The 15,986-nt window shown below is 35.9% G+C and overlaps 1 protein-coding gene across 19 annotated transcripts in view; it reads left to right on the forward strand.

Annotated features, from left to right (window-relative positions):
- The window catches only part of BAZ2B (bromodomain adjacent to zinc finger domain 2B), a 118,841-nt gene that overhangs the window by 33,262 nt on the left and 69,593 nt on the right, over positions 1-15,986 (forward strand). The window contains exon 1 of one of the 19 annotated variants that reach the window (XM_068195007.1): positions 14,237-14,542. The exons of the other annotated variants lie outside the window; for them this stretch is intronic. The gene's annotated coding sequence lies outside the window, so the exon portion shown is untranslated. Of the gene's footprint in view, positions 1-14,236; positions 14,543-15,986 lie in introns of those variants that run through there. 19 annotated transcript variants of the gene reach the window in all.

Consider the following 15,986-nt stretch of genomic DNA (forward strand, 5'->3'; position numbering starts at 1 on the left):
GACTGGGCGATACAGTGGAGTCTTAGGTCTCAATAGCGACCTTCTGGCCCTCATCCCAGATGTAACTTTGCAGTCAGTAGAGGTGAAATTTGCACTGACAGTAGGGAAGAAAAGCCTAAACCAAGAATTTTTGCATGCTGGTCAAAATAACTTGTAAGATTAAATTTAAAAGGCTCAGGTTTCAGAAGTGCTTTCTGTTCAGTGTGGAAGAAGCTGTGGCAGCCACTACATGTGTCTTAATACAGTGTTTGTGGGACTGGCAAGGGCACCATTAGCAGCTGCCAAATTCAGAGAAGGAATAGGTTAATATGAAGAGAGCAGATCTACTAAACAGGAAATAAAGTTCAAAAGAGTAGTTTTCTAGTGAACATATTGCTTAGCAGGCAGTGATAGGTGAGCAGGTATGGGTGGGAGGTATGGTAGCCTGCTATTTCAAAATCATGAGCAGCATTCTGAACCATTAAAAAAATCAAAAAGCAGAACTAGGAAAGTCCTTAAATAATTTGTAATAACAGACAGAAATAGGAAGGCTTTTTCTAGTATTTAATATTTAGTGCAGAATCAGCTATTGTGAAACTTCCTGTAATGCGTTAGTGTACTGCCAGCTTCTGTAACCTGAGCTGGTTTTAGTGAAAAAGCCTTCATTTAATAAAAGCTTAACCCTGTTGTTTTTTTTTGTTAGTGAGGTAATATTTTTTTGCTGGGATGTACTGAGAGTGCTACTTTCCCAGCCTCCAGTGAGTGGAAGGATGTAGAGATTTTATAGAAGAAGCTTCAAGTTTTGCAGAGGATAAAGGTGTGAAATATATAATTGATATTAAACATTACCTGTATGTTTGGCTTTGAAAAGCTAAACCTGCTAACTTTCTGACTTGTGAAATCTTGTTTTAAACAAAGTCCTTTACATTGGGAAGGAGATAGAATTCTACTAAGAACACAGGTGCATTGGTTGAGTTAAGTTTGTTCTGATTTCTGAACACTCAAGTGTTACAAGGGCTTCTTCCTCCGTAATGTTTTGACAGTTATTATCTAGGAGTCCTACTCGTAGGGGCAACAATGCCCCAACAAGGGGCATTTTTTCCTGGACCTCCAAGCATAGACTGAGAAACTGCTGCTGGCGGCGTCTGACCACTGTTACTCTGTGAAGCCATCAGATGAATGCTGAAGAAAAGAGTGCCTTACTCAGGAAAATGAGAAAAATGCTTCAAAAATGGTTAAGTTGATGTGCATGACTTTATTCCCTTTAAGTATGCGGTTGGAGAACAGGAGGAATTTATAGGAAGATTTATGCTTTTTGATGAGTTTTCTTGTAGGCATTAAAAAATAAAAGAGAAACAATAGCCAGGTGTAGATCTCTTTCTTTCAACAAACTTAATTTTGATGCTGACTGTTAGTACTAAGTCAGTGTGCCAGTTTATTTTCTTTCTTTGTTTGTCCAACCATGCTTAATTATTTTCTGAGAGATGAAAAATACCAAATCTCTGAATAATAATAAAAAATGTATCCTTAATAATCTCTTAACATTTTTGTGAGTACAGTCACTTCTTTAGCTTACAGAACATACTCTCTTCACTCTGAAGCATTAATAATCCTTGCATCCAAACAAATAAATGGCACTTCATTATGCCTTGGGTTGTAACAAATAGGTTGATGAAGGGAGAGCTTGAAAATATAGGGAAAAATGGAAAGTAATAATTCCTTCTGTGTTGACAATTGGTGTTGGTGGTTGGTCTGTTTATTTGATGAGATTTTTTTTTTTAATTTTTCATGTTAGATAGGAAGTTCTTGTGGATACTAATTTCTACTCCCCAAATACAAAATTCTTTTAAGTCCTAAACATGGCTCTTTTTATTTCTTACAAAAGGCGGCAGTGGTGAATTCTAACAGTCCCAATTTATTTGTGGAAACAGCTAATTTAGAATGTTGGCACAGTACTTGAAAGTTGTGCAGATATTACTTTGAGAATATTTTCTATATGGTTGTAACTAAACCAGTTATCAATGGCTAAAATAATAATAAAAAAAGAGTTCAAAGTAAAAGATGAGCTCAGCAGAAGGCTGAACAAAATTTTCTGGAGTAAAGTTAGGAAATTAAGAGAGACCTCTTGGACAAAAGTTGTCATGACAAGGTAACTGTCTTGTGTTTGAGAGATGTTGCCATTACAGGAATACTGGTGTTGGGGTGAGTACTGTGATGAGCAGAAGCCTCTTCATAGGCGACATCTACACTTACGGATTTTTTTTTCCCTTTTTTTTTTGGAGGGGAGGACAGAGGGGGAAGGAAAAGCAAAAAAGAGCAACATGTTAGAAGATTCAGAAATCAAGTGTCCTACAGAAAGTTTAAGCAGGGATTTAACAGGTTTTGAAAACTGCCCAATTTCTTTTCACAGTAACAAAGTATTCAGTGGCCTACTTGTAATTGGTGGCTAGGAGTGTGAAAGCAAACATCAACAAAAAATGAGTGTGAGTCAGACCCATGAAAGATTTCATGTATTTCAGTTTAAAATATGAAAGCAAATTGCCAAGAAAAACCCTTACTTGAAATTTAAATGTAGATAAATAATAGCCTGTTTTCAGCTAAATAAAAGAACAGAAGACTCGCAGAAACAAGCAAGTTAGGCAAACAGTTTTTATTTTATTTTTATAAAACCATCTGCTTTATCACTTGCAGCTTCTATGTCTCAGAATAAAAGAAAATGAACAAAAACTGGGATTATTGAACCGAGAGTGAAATTTGATAAGTCTGGGCAGCTGATGAGAAGCTGTTGATAACAAGTTGGAACACACTTTACAGAGAAGTAAGGAGGGGAAAAAGAAGAAAAAATTGGTGGTTTTGGGTTAATAAAAGCAGTTCTATGGTTTTATGGCAGTTGGACTGTATCGGTAGCTCCTTCTCCACAGCTGTTCCCCTTCTCCTCAGAAGTTAACTTAAGCATCTACATAGATGGCTGTATTTACCTTTTTACATCATGTAACTACTCAAAAAGATGCAGACAATTCCTGGAAATGTGCATTTGGTTATGGAAAAGGTATCTCTGTTTTTATATTCTCCCCAAAACAATTCTGATACCTACAGTACAGGGAGGGTGTGGAGCTGCTAAAGTAGGTCTAGTGGAGGCCACAACAGTGATCTTAAGGGCTGGAGCCCTTCTGCTCTGTAGCCAGGCTGGGAGAGCTGGGTGTGTTCACCTGGAGAAGACAAGGGTCCAGGGAGAGCTCAGAGCTCTTTCTAGTGCCTAAAGGGGCTCCAGGAGAGCTGGAGAGGGACTGCGGACAAAGGATGGAGGGACAGGACACAGGGAATGGCTTCCCACTGGCAGAGGGCAGGGATGGATGGGATATTGGGAATTGGGAATTCCTGTGAGAGTGGGGAGGCCCTGCCACAGGGTGCGCAGAGCAGCTGTGGCTGCCCCTGGATCCCTGGAGGTGTCCAAGGCCAGGTTGGACATTGGGGTTAGAGCAGCCTCAGATAGTGGGAGGTGTCCCTGCCCTTGGCAGGGGGTGCGATGAGATGAGCTTTATGGTCCCTTCTAAACAGAATCATTCTGAGACTATAAAAGGAGGCTCTTCATGGTTTGTGGTAATAATGTTTGAAAAGTAGCACTTTGGGGTGCTAATATACGCTTAGCAAGCTCAGAAAAAAATTAAGAACTTCCAAAACAGGCCATCCCCCACAGAACATGAGAATTTGTTTTCTTCATACACGTGTAACACCTGGAGATTTAATTACACCTTCACTTTAGTATACTAACAATTAACATTGACTAAGAAACTAAAGATAATATGATTGTAACAATTTTATAGGCTCGCAGTAATTGTATTGAGTGTAAATGAAACACAGGGCAATTGTGTCTTTTTTTCTACATGTTTCTATGTAGTTATTTTTAGAAAATCGTCTAATTAAAAAATTGAAAGTAGTTTATTGCTGTATGTTTTTTGCATATATGGTTAGTGTATATGTACTTGTATATCCTTGCTTGTGTATTTAGATGTCTTTATTGAGTAAAACAATTTAACACGCTAGCTCAAACATGTAAAATTACAAAAGGACTGAAAGTTTCAAGAAAAGAATTAACAAACTGCATATTTCTCTGTGGAACACCTATTTTTTATTATAGCTTTCTTTTAAACTATTAGTCTGCATTTGATGTGTTGTAAGTTGTAATAGGAAGGCAGTTAAAAAACCAAAACAAAGCACAAAACCCTTTTACTGACAATTTCTGTAAGACTTACTCTCAACTTTGTTAATGCTTCTGCTGCAAGCCAGTTTTAATAATGGTTATCTGCTGAGGAGCAGATTCTAAATTGGTATTGTAAATCCACTGCTAGGAGGAACAAGTGGTCTGTTAAACTTTACTGTACAGATGACAGCTGGAAGAGCTCAGATGTAAATTCATTTTTTGGTAGTATCACCGTGTTGTTTAGGCCAGCTGATTTATCTTTGCAATAGCAATATTCCGTGTGCACAAGAAAGTGTTTTTGTTGTTTACAATTCCTTCAAAAGTTTAAAAGTTCAGAAATCTTTCCAAGTACACATGATTAGAGTTTTCACTTTGTTTGCTTTGGCTTTCTTACAGCAGGAAATGTTTTCAGCATTCAAAAATAAAGCTTTGCCCACTTATGGGAAATGAGAAATATTTTTTCTTACTAAATTTCAGAGTCTTATACAGTTACTCTGAAATTTAGATGTTCAGGTTCAGAAGACATTTCTAGTTGACTATTGAATAGATATTTTTCCATGTGTAAATTGTTGCCACCTTATACTTTCAATCTAAGTCTTCAGGAATTTTCCTGCAGGTGACTCATCTTGAGTACTGTGTCCCTGTTTCAACTAGAAAGCTTGTTTTAATAGGACTTGACTAATTCACACAAGGAAAACTCCATTTTAGGGGCTATGAGTTCGAGGAGGGAGGCGTATTGTATGTGGGGCTTTTTTTGCTATTTACCCTGACTACCACTGATAATTTTACATTTGATTATTCAAAAGTTGAGATTGTAAAATATGTACTTTACAGGTGTTATGAAGTAATTTTTTCATAAAGATGCTCGCAAGCTTCATCTAGTGTTCAAATATTTTGCTCCTGTATACTTAGCATCTTGAGGTTTTGTATGGCAGTAGTTGAAGTTCTGGCTATCATATGTGATTACATACGTATTTGTAATACAAAATTGTTTCTTCTGTGGCCCACTTTCACTGTGAAATCAAGCTGCAATTTTGCCTGTTCTAAAATTAGTCTAGAGTACCGACATTCATCTACATTTTGAGACTCCAGAAGTTGCTGTCTATGAATGCTTTCATTAAAGTCATGTTGTAACCAGCCTGATGGAGTGTATATTCTTGACAGAGAGCATATGTGTGCATGTATGTGTGTGTATATATATGTTAATGCTTGTCAGTATATAGATGTGTGTGTATATGTGTGTCTGATTGGTTTTATTGATTCAGGTATAATTGTTTTGTCTGAGGACCTAATCCATTAGGTATTCTTTCAGTATGTCAAGATTCTCTTTCCTCTTCTGACCTATCTCTAACCTGGATATTTTAAAAAATCAGTTTTTATATACATGAAGAGCTGAAAGTAGTTTTGCTGGTTTCAGCGGGGCTGTGATAGTTTATTCTGTGTAGTAAGTATCTTACCAGTCATGTTTTGTTTATATGGGAAAGAATAAAGTAAATTGTGATGGCATGCATGTACATTATGTAAATACAGATGTTTTCTAGGCAATTTTTACATGTTTTGTCAATAGTCAAAGGTTTTCTTTTTAGGTTTTTCAAAGGTGATTTCTTTAAGGCAAACACAAGAATGAAAAGTATGTACAATTTGGAGTTTTCATATTCATGCACAATTCAGAGGAAGTAAAGAAATGGTGTATTAGAGTACAGCTTAAATGTATATCAGTTGAATAAAGCACGGGCTTAGAGATAGTTGAGGGTTATATGTATTATCTGCTTTAGATATTTTACAGAGGTGACGTCAAGGTGAAAGCAGACTTGTGGAATGGTTGGAAATCATTGATATTCTGACTTTGAGGCTGTAAATGGCTCTGTGGCAGATGGAGGCTTTGTCAAGGAAGAAAAATGGCAGCTCTGCAACATCATAGACACTTTTGCTTAGCAGCTCAGCACATAGCCTGTGACCTTCCAGTGTTCAGGACTTCCTCCTGTGCTTTAATAAATTGTCGTCTAGCTTTACTCCCTAAAAGTAGATAAATAGTAGTCATTATAATTCAGTACAATTAGTAGTATTTCATTGTGAAAAAAGCATAAGCCTGCGTTATTGCTAGGTATTTAAAAGTAAGCTTTGAAGGATGCTTACAATTTCTGCATTGAAGTACCAGTACAAGCGTTTAAGCACTGTGTAATACTGAAAGTGAAGGTGTTAGTGTGCATGCATATGACTACATGTACAGCACAACACAAAACCTGTATATGCAAACTAGATATGTATATGTGCATATTCTGTATGGCAGCGTGTATATGTTTATGAATATTCTCTGGAATATTTGAAACACTATAAAATGGACAGTGTTAAGTTTTGGAGTATGTTCGTACTCTGAGCATCTATATCTGTGATTTATTGCAGCAAAATACAGAATTTTAGACTATATGCTAAAGTAACTACCTCTTCAGAGTTCAGAGAGAATAAATACAAATAAATTTCTGGATTCATGCTTTTTCATATTGATAAAAATTCAAATATGTTTTAGCACCCGGCCTTATCTTATTTGGTGTGGTGTTGATACAGTTTCATCTATATTCTTGTCTATACTTTTAAAATAAGGGTTCACTTTCATTAGTAGAATAACTGGTTTCTGTGTTCTCATGCCTATGGAATTTATGCCAAGTTGTGTGAGTTGTGAAGTTTTATGTTGTGCGCTTAAGGTATATGCATGGTTACCTAGTGTCAACAGTGATGTACCAGAATCGCATATTTCATATGTACAGCAAATGTGCATATCTTGTTGTTCTCATTTGAATTAAGACTGTATCATTTAACAGTTTTCTATATTCTCAGGTTCCATACCCACTAGATTGATCACTAATAAAACCAGTGATGTCAGTTGCTGTAATATGTGGCTTCAAGAGCCTGTAAGATCTTGTAGAAGATGCTCAATTGGACTGTTGATCTATACTACATGGCAGTAAGTCATTGTTAAAAGTGCAAGCTTTTCACAGCTATCATCTGCCAGCCATGCTCTTTAGCCTACTTGACAAATTTTGGAGTTTCAGAAAGCAATCACGGAAGAAAATGACCTATCTCTTTCAAGGGTCAAGGTTGTGGCATTAGAGCTTCTTTGTTTCAGAGCCTGGAGGTCAGATAGTCCTTGCGTTTAAATGAATCATGCCTCTATCTCTTCAACTTCAGTCATTTTGAGAAGCAATGTGGATGGCTTTGTTGAAGAAGGACAAATGCTTCATAATTGAAAGAAGCATTTTTGATAGTGTGTGATAGTCTTCATCCATCTTTTTATTGGGACGTGGTAATCTGTGAATGAGAGTAAGACCTCTTCATATGGTATATGCCTGGATGTTTGTATCCTGTAGCCACATATCTTTAAAACTGAGAAAAATGGAATAAAAAATAAGGGCATGTGTTTTATGCCTTTAGCTTTCAAAGGCTCTTAATGACATAGGTGCTTGTTAAGTTAGCAGTGGAGCACATGTGAAGACAGTTTATGGAAATTTTTGTGCTTTCAGTTACTTACCTTGTTGTTTATGTCCAGTACCTTGATGATATTCCTGGGCTGTTTAGAGACCATTTGATACAACTGTCTCCAGGGATGCTTAAGTCCATATTCTGGCATGTAATTATTTTTCTTCTCTATTTTTTCAGTGGTCTTTTATGCCTTTTGGGTCTTTTTTGATGTTGTGGTGGCTGTTGTAACCATAGATTGACTGAATGACTTCCTTACATCTCCCAGATAAAATAAATTACAAATTGCTTCCATTTATTCCATGAGAGTTGTGAGCAATTTTTGTATTCTAGAGTAAGTAATTATTTGCCATTTCCTTTTCATGGAATTAGGGTTTCGTAGTGTTAATTAAAAAAAAAAAAGGAGAAAACCACCCATGCCCACCCTAGCAAGCACCATGTCATGTGTGACCCCCCCTCCCCATCCACTTATGCAAAAAAAAGCCAACCCTACCAAACAAATCTGCAAACATTTATTCTCTATTGTTTTGTATTAGGTTTTGGTGTGACTTTGGAGCTTATCAACAATAACACTAACTTGATAGTACCTTGTGGTCACAATGTGTTATTTGTATTCATTCAATTGGAAAAATAATCTGTAAAATGAGAACAGTAGAAAAAAATTATTGTGCTGTATTCTAGTTTCCATAGTTTTGGAATGATTTCAAAATACAGGTTTAATACTTTTGGAGCTAGCAGTGCAAACAGATTGCTTTTTATCTATGAAGTATAAGACAGCATATAACCTGCAAAACCAAAATATGATAATAGTATAATGAGAGAAAAATGTCTTTTAAAATACCTTTGCAATTTTTAACTTTTATGGTCACCTCTGAGTAGTCGAATAAATAATTCCATTCTGTATTCATCTCTTTTTCAGCAAAGTGTTTTATGTACCTGTTATATATAGTGCCTACTTAAAATACTGTCACTGAGCTTGCTGGATTGTTTTACTCTTTTTCATTATGGTCTTGCGTGTTCAGGCAAAGAAAATACACCTATATTCATGTAATGATGCTAAATTCTGTTCTGTTTAATCATTAGATAAATAGGGTATTTTTCTAAAATGTGGTGTTCTGTTAAATTCTTGTATTAAGTGGCTTGCAACTTGAACTATGAAAGTATAGTTTATTCCAAGTGACAGCCAGTTTTTATTAGATGTTCCTGCAGTTTTACAGAGGAAATAAAACTCCTTTGTTTCTGCAGTACCCGCTGATTTTTCTTTCAAGGCTACGTTCACAATGCTAATAGAAGCTATGCTATTAAAATCTACATTTAGTAATAAGCAGAGAAAGAAATTTTGTAAAATAAAAAGTGTTGTACATACAGTATTAAAATATTTTGCAGTATTGCTGTACTTAAAGCAGTGAAACCAGGAGGACAGGATACTTGAAAGGTCAAAAAATGAGAGAACAAATGATGCAAAAAGAAAATGACACTGAGGTCTTGGTTTAATACAAATGTATTCCAGGTTGATGGCTGATTTCATTAGCAAATCTCATTGTTATGCAATGTCTGTTCTTCTGCAGCAAAATGAATATTGTATTCTCAGAGTGTCTGTGTGTGTATGTGTACTTTGATGATAGATAAAGAATATATTTATTGTTGCTCCAAGCTTTTAAAACTTCTGAAATATTGTTATAGTTTCAAAATAATTTATTTTCAATTTTCCAATAATGTGGTAAATTAATGGTTATTTTTATGGAAAATAGCAGTTTAACCCTCCTTCTATGTGCATTTCTCTACCTATGTGATCTTTTCTCCAAAATCTTGTTTGACCAAATAGCAGTTAAAACTGAATTTATCCCCCCCCATACATATATGTAAAGAAAATTAAGAATATTGGTTTCTGTAATGCTTTTTAAAATGGACGATTGTAATATATGCAGAACATGGAAATAAACCTCATCTTGGTGTCAAATCTCCTAAAACTCAAATGACTTAATTTTAATAGGTTATACTGAAAAATATTAGCAAAACTTTATGGTAAGATACATCAACTCTATTATGAAATGGCACGTTTTGGTACATTGGACAGTGTGTTCCTTGAGATCCTGGTATGGTTTAGTTTGGGGTTTTTTTAGTTTGTTTTTTCCAAGTTGCTAATTAAAACCATTTAGTAATACTAAGACATTTTGTTAATCAAAATGCTAAGAATGAAAAGAGAAAGCTTTGATACAGGAAAATTAACATGTACTAAAATTATTTAATTTAGTTATTTTTCTGTGCTCTTTGAATATTTGTTCTCTGTATATATATTTCTTGTGGGATTGAAATCTAGTGGCAAATGCTTGAAATGCTGCTACATAAGTAATAGTTTGGGATTTTTTGTAGTTCTCTGATGAGTTTTAGGTGAGCTTGCATGAAGAATTATTTTGGGCACTGAAATAATGTAAAGAATAAGCTAGTTTTCTGGTGTTTTGTGTGACTTCTTATGTGCACTGAAACAATTCTGTATTTACTAGGGTTTTGGTAAAGATGTATTTAACAAGAGTAGAATATGGCTCTTTCTGAGTGATGGTTCACTGGTAGCTACTGTGTTCATTTCAAATCCAAGGTACTGTTTCAGGATCAAATTGACAGGTGCAGTGTTCATGCATTTTATGAACAATTCAATGAGGACCAAAGGGCCTTTAAAGTGAAGCTATGAGCTTCACTTTAAAGTGAAGTCATGAGCACTATGACCCATAAATGTGACTGAGATATGTAGGAGGTAGAATGAAGGGAAGATTGTTACCTCTCTTCATCTTGGGAAAGAATGCCTCTTTCCCTTGGCTTTGGTAGGGCTATAACCAATGTAAGGATGCAGATTCCCTACTGTCAGCTGATGGGTTTTAGAGATTGGTTGATGTAGTTGTTTTTGGTGGTGAGAAACTATCTGAAGTAAGGTAATCTGTCTCTTGTGATGCATCTTTGTTTTCAGTTTGGGGACCAAACTTTAGACCAGTCCAATGAGTACTAGTGGTACTCAGTGTAACAGCAGAACTCAAGAGTGGGCTCCGTACAGTAGCAAGTGTAGGGAAAAAATGGTACCAAGGCTTGTAAGTGTTGTCAGAGTCTCTGAATTTACAGGGATGCAAGTAGGACTTGGTTTGTTGTGCCATTGCATTAAGGTCTCTGAGGAGTAAATGGTGGTTGAGACTTTTGTTTCAGGCTGAATGAGGGGAAGATTGTTAGATTTTTCTCGAATAAAAAGATTATTTAGAATCACTGTTATTCCTTAAGTAATGAATTATGCCTTTTGTGTCCTCCTTCTTGGTCCATGCAGTTAGTGTCAGAGGATTCCAGTTAAGATGGCTAGAAGCAAAAGGCCGACTTAATACTGCATCTGAAACTTTTATAAATAAGTATATTGATTTAATAAACTGCAGGAAGTTTATGCTCCCCAATACCATTGATGCAGGCTGTGTTCACAGATGATGCTGGATTCAGATATCGGGCCTGTACTCATAAATGTTTGCTATTATGAGCAGTATTTCTGCTATGAAGTAACGTGGTTTTTGCAACAATTCTGAAGTTGGATCAAGTTATGATGCAAAATATAAGTCTCTGGCTTTGTTAGCATTCACTGCATGTTCTACAGGGATTATATGTTCTTCTCAAGTGTGTGTAAGTAACATTCATGGCTTAACTGCTTTTATAGTTCTTTGTCACAGGGTAAACTGAGATGTTCTAAATCAAAATGTGTGGAATAGAGTAACCTCGATGGTTATAAGTAGTTCTAGATAGACTGAAATCTAGTAGGTGCAGTTTTCAGAATTTTGTAATTTTTTTATGACCATAGATTTAATTCCCAGAGGCAGTGTTTGAAATCTCAGTGGCGGAACCCTTCAATATTTTACTTCATGTAATCATATGTATTATTTTGTAAAGATTTTAATTTTTTCATTTACGTAGTTTACCTAATCATACCCATAGCTAGAGTTGTATTCAATACCCATATTTATGCTTAATTTGCTATATAGAAGGTGATACTGTTAAAAAAAGAGAAATCTTTCACAAAGACAGTAACTCCACATTTTGAGGCCATGCCATTTCATGAGGGCAGGGGCTGATGAGTATTTGAGATACAACTGGGGTAGTTGATTTATTATATCATATTAGGTCAATTTTATAAACGTAATTTTTTTCATGAAGTAGTTGATTTATTATATCATATTAGGTCAATTTTATAATTTTTTTCATGAAGCTGAGATGTTTGACCACCCATGTTTTGGTAGCCTGTAAAACTTCTGTCTGAGAACAACAATTGCTGAATCTTTGTTACTCTCTTGCTGACTAACATGGAGGCAGTGGGTTGTAGTTCAGTATATTTATCTTCTCTGATGGCTACAGTGGTAGAAAGCAGATCTGTGCTTTTAATGTTTTACTGACTGTTACTAGACTAAGGTCTGATTGAGCCTTGGGTTCAGAAAACACGTATGGACCTTCTGTTTTGCTGCTTCCAGTGGCATGGTTTTGTTTCTCTCTCCTTCATTGCTCTGTCAGTGCTAAACAACTGTTCCACACTAAGTATTTTTCACATTATGAGCAATATGGATTGCAACCATTTTAGAAAAACTATCTTTTATGAGCTATTTTAACACGTGGAATCTCCTGGAGTCATACAAGAATCAAATTCATCGTGGCTGTATTTTAGCATGCAAATTTCTGATACTAGCAGATTGAGGGTTCAGATCATGGTCTCCTAAATCTTGCAGTGAAAGCTTGTTTGCAGTGATACTAGTACCAAATTTACCCCAGTTAAATACAACATATATTGCTTTTTAAAACTATTTTAGGGCTACTGTGAAGAGTGCTGCTGATACTCTTTGTTTTTGCAAAGGCTTTTCTCATTTGATGGTTTGGAATTCTACTGTTCTCTTGAGAAACCCTGCACATGTTTTGACAGAACTACTTTCTTGTGAGACAGGAAACAAAAAATTGTGTGGATAAAATGCTGAAGTTTTGGTGTAGTTTAACTTAAGGCAATGGGTTAATATGCAAGTGTCTGATGAGGAAATTGTGGCTGCACTAGTTGTCTGTAACAATCACAGCCTGCAAAATTCTTCTTGGTGTGTTGTTTTGATTGCAGAGATCCCTCTTAATGTATCTTTGGTTGTTTGGGAGATTGTGAGGACAGAATCACTCCTTCATTGGCAGAGGCTGCATTTTCACCGTCAGTGTTTGCTGATACAGATGAACCCCATCATATTTCATGATCTTTCCAGTAATGCTTTCTGTTTTTTTAAAATGAGTTTCCTTTGTTTCTTTCATAATTGTGAAAAATGGCTGCAATGTATTTCTCACATTGTTATTAGAAACTTTTGTGGTGTCTTGTTTCTTGGTTTGTTTTTTCAGACATGTTACTTTGGTGCGTTCCCTAGATTGTCTTTGATGCTCCTGAATTTCCGAGGGAGGAAGAATTCATTGATTCACTGCCCCCCAGCCCCCAGTACTTTTGCATCTCTCTACTGCTATAGAAATGATTTTTCTTGGATTGCATGTTGTGGTTCAGACCCTTATGCTGTTATTTTAGGTCACTGTAACAGTTTCACTTGTATCAACACATTGTCTAATAAGTTAACTATATTTTTGTCTTGCAAAAAATTCTGTATTCTGTTTTTGGACCAAATACTTTAGTCTAGTTGCTTAGGAGAAGTGAGCTTTTAGTTCTGTTAGTCAAGGGTGGGGAGTGTTCTTGTTTATTTGTTGAGGGTTGCTTTGTCTTTTTTTTTTTTTCCCTTTTAATTTTCATAGTAACCTAGGATCCTCTTCAGTTCCACCATGAAAATATGATTTTTAAACTGAAGCTTGTGGAAATTAGTTTTTGGAATGATTATAGGTAGGGAGCAACCTGCAATCTCTTCTCACTGAATCATTGCCATGTATTTAGTCCATATGCGATTGTTTCTTTTTTGTGGAGGAAAAGTTTTTGGCAGTTTCAAGAAAAGTATTTTTTTTCCTTTAAAAATGGTATTAATTAATTAATTTTTATGATTTTTGCATATTGTCAGTAGATTTAATTGTGCTTATTTTGGAGGTTGATGCTTAAGTTCGCATGCAGTGATTAGAGTTTTTTTTCTCAGTTTCAGATTTTTCCAGGGTTGTTTCAGGGTATAGTTTCATAGCACTTTTACATACCAAAACAACTGGGGGAGCAGTTTGTTCTGGAGAAAGAGAGAGAGAGAGAGTGTGTGTTTGTGTGTGTACATAAGCATCATTTACATAAAAATAGAAATAATTTCCTTTGGCTTGGCATAAATGAGAGAACAATGCAGCCTGGCACTGATGCTTACATAATGCTGTGGGAAAAATTTCCTTCATAGTTCAGTTGGTTTTGTTTTTCTGCTACCTTTTCCCCTCATGTAATTAAAGTACAGATAAAGCTGCATACTTCACCTGAGCTGGTTTTGGTCCATGAGCAGCTGTGTTACTGGTGATCCAAGTGCTCCACCTGCCTTTCGGTTTGTTTACCAGGAAATCAAGATGTGTAAACTGCAGGAAGCACTGTTTGACCCTCTCCGACAGTATCTCATTACAATAATTGCTAATCTCTGAATAAGACAGCCATGTTTTGTGTGTAACACACAGGGAGCTTGTGGTAGATTTTGGATGCTTCCTTAAATACAGCTTTGTCAACGCCTGCTTGGATTTCATTTTCAGGATAGCTTTTGACAATAGGCATCTGGCGACCTTTGGGCTCAGCAAACTCGGACATGATAGTATGTGTGCCTTCTTCCTTCTTGACTGAAAAAGAAAACAAGCAACAAAAACCTCCAAGACCAAACCCTCGGCTTGTTTTGGAGTGCTGTCACTGCTCCGTAGCGACAGGATAATGGCTACTTCCTGATTAAACCCCTCTCCACAGTAAGCTGTTCATGTTCTTTATCTATTCTCCTGTAACGCCAAGTGTTCAGTGCTTTTCTTCTCTGCTTCCTTCCCCCTCCTTTCCCCCCACCCCCTACCCCACACCTGCCCCCCCTGGCCTTCCCTGGGTTAATAGTTTGAAATATTTATAGATTGAAGAATACAAAAAGAATATATAGAGTAGGAATTTTTTTTTTTTTTAATTCTGAGGCAACTACTGCTCTTGTAATGCTTATCTGACAGTAGTGATGAGCAAAAAACCTGATTTTCATGAGACTAAAAAACCCCAAACCATTGAAGTCTTTTTAGGTTTCAGCCAACTAGTATTAACTTTATGAAAAATTCTGATGAATACTCACTGGACAAATACAGTGACATGGCATGAGTGTTTCATGCAAATTCTGAAGTATTGGTATTTTCATAATATTTTTATCACTTCCAGAACTGGTTCCTGTCTAACAAACTTAGTCTTCAAATAAAACAAAACAGCCTTTATGTCAGCCTTTCTAGTATGATTGTCTAAGTGCTGTTTCTGTCTTTATTAGAGCTGATGTGTTATTTTTACTTTAAGTGATTTCTTGGCTCTTGCTGCTGAGGACCAGGTGAGTGTGAGCTATCACTCAGTACACAGGTGTGGTCTTACTTTTCTCGAGGCTATCAGTCTAACACATTTCATACTGTCAAACAATGGTTACAGAGTGTTTTTAATCTTACTCAGCCTGTTACATGGGTCTACAATGATTTTATTCTTCTTAAGGTTGGTCTTCTGTTGCGCTAGTATAAATGGCATAGCATTTGCAGTAGTGCTGTACATACCATGATGAATGTTACTGGCATTCTATAGTATATAATACCAATTCGTGTTCTTGGTTATATTGTGGAAGTTTAGAAAAGTGCTAAATTAAATTTGCTCTTCTGATTGAAATTAGTAATAAAATAGTATTGTGTTCTTGGTACCAAAGACTTATTTTCTCCTTTTGTAAACTAGATTATGAAAAACCTTGTAGTGAATTCCTAACCAAAATAATTGTTGCTCTTCAAAAGTCCACTTTTTCTATTATCGTATTTTACGTGGAAATAAAAGGATATACTGTTTCGTTTAGTAATAGAACATATCCACTATGTTAACAGAAACTGGAACCAAAAATGAAACATGGAGAAAAAGTATGATTCAGTTAAAAGAAAGAGATTTTTTTAATAATAGACAGATAAAAAAGAAATTGAATTAAACAGCTGTTATTTAAAAACTTGTGAAGTAGACATCATATATGAGAAATCTGTTTTGTTCACTCTCTGAGAAAAATAAGTACGTGAGGAACAGTGTTCCTCCAGCTTGAGGTAGGAAGAGGTTTTTGGACATGCTTGACCTATTAGTTCACATGAGTTGTTAGCTATAGAGAAAAGGGTGTGGACAATGGAGTGGCTAGAGCATGTAGATACAGGT

The sequence above is a fragment of the Anomalospiza imberbis genome, chromosome 7, assembly GCF_031753505.1.
Source record: "Anomalospiza imberbis isolate Cuckoo-Finch-1a 21T00152 chromosome 7, ASM3175350v1, whole genome shotgun sequence".
Lineage (NCBI taxonomy): Eukaryota > Metazoa > Chordata > Aves > Passeriformes > Viduidae > Anomalospiza > Anomalospiza imberbis.